This window comes from Lactuca sativa, chromosome 5 (assembly GCF_002870075.4).
Source record: "Lactuca sativa cultivar Salinas chromosome 5, Lsat_Salinas_v11, whole genome shotgun sequence".
NCBI lineage: Eukaryota > Viridiplantae > Streptophyta > Magnoliopsida > Asterales > Asteraceae > Lactuca > Lactuca sativa.
The window spans coordinates 335,597,579-335,599,428 of record NC_056627.2 but is presented as its reverse complement, the minus strand read 5'-3'; positions in this window follow the sequence as shown (position 1 = coordinate 335,599,428).

Genomic DNA, 1,850 nt, shown 5'->3' with positions numbered 1-1,850 from the left:
AACGAATTTTGCAGATCTATCATGTCTTTGTACGGTCCATGATATTTACATCATCCTAGTTTTAGTGACATACAAAAGTTGTATGCTCATCATGCGAATGTACATGGTTTTTTGGGAAAAAGGCCCAAGCCCCGAAAAAAATAATGTACATGGTTTTCCTAGGATGTTAGGAGGTTTAGACTGCATGCATTGGAAATGGAATATGTGTCCCAATGCACATCATCGACAATTCACACCTGACAATTATCATTATCTGACTGTCATCCTTGAAGATGTAGCCTCATAAGATTTGTGGTTCTGGCATGCCTACTTCGATAGTCCAGGTTCGATTAATATTCTCAATAATCCATCAATATTCAACAAAATGTATGAGGATACTGCTCTAGATTCGTTATTTGTACTCAGAGGAACGAAATACAAATTTGGGTATTATCTTGTCGATAGGATCTATCCCGACCTTTTGGTTATCGTTAAAACTTTGTTATATCCGGATGACCCTTAAAGGTCAAGATGTAAGAGAGTCCAAGAAAAAAATGAGAAAATATATCAAACTGGCGTTTAGAGCATTTAAAAAGCATTAGAAAATCTTGTCAAATCATCATTGTTTTGTGATGTTTCTACTATGATAAAGGTGATGTGCACGTGTATCGTATTACATAATATGATACTAGAAGATGAAGGAAACACGATATGTACGTACGACAAGAATGAATTCATCCCCAAGACACAACCACCAGAATATGGTGGGTAGGAATGGATATGAAGAATGATAATAATCAGCAATGCAGTAATCCATGCTGATCTTCGCCACCATTTGACCGATCATCTTTGGAAGATTGACAATCTTGATCTTAATGTATCACCGGAAGACGAATCAGAAGGCAAATTTTCGGATGAAGACCTGTTGCTTCAGTTATGAAGTGTGGTTTTTATGTATTAAGTCGTGTTTGTATGTAATAAGTAATGTTTTTAGGTATTAAGTCGTTTTTCTAGGTTTTTAGGTTTTAATTTATTGTACCTTTATTATTTAATATGAAATATTTGTGTTTAAAAAATATAATTTATTAAGTTTAAAAAAATTCAAAGAGTGCTAGGGGTGCTACCACTCCCTATGAAATGCTAAGGAATAGATGCCAACGATGTGGCAACAAAAAAATGACATGAAAGCAAAAAAATGATGTATCGGTGTGCTAGAAGTGATATCACTCTGTCCAGCCTTATAACCGACTCACAAAACCGAAACAACCCAATATGTAAAATCGAACCATAAACCAACCAAACATTAAGAAATTTATTTAAGACATTTAATATATTATTAATAATTACTGTATTACCAAGTTATGTATTATTAATAAATATTCTATATTAATTTATTGAGTTGAAATCGAAAAACCGAAATCCATCAACCTTGGGTTAAACCGAAAAACCATAGGGGTGTAGGGGGGGGAGCAAAGTAGGCAGTTGCACATGACATATATATATATATATATATATATATATATATATATATATATATATATATATATATATATATATATATATATATATATATATATATATATATATAATATAGCTGAGTTATTGTGAAAACTAAAAAAAGGGTGTTAACTTGCGAACTTATAATCAGCTTATCATTTTTCAACACAAAAAACAACAATCTTTTCTAAATGGTACGTCTAAGTCATATCTAGACTCAAAAAAAGATTTGACAATTTTTTTATTTTCGAAATTTGCATGTATACACAATCAACAGTCATATGGACTACTGATGAGCATAATCAACAGTCCATACAACTGCTGATTGTGCTCATCAACAGTCATACAAAAAAAATACAACAAAAAAATCATCA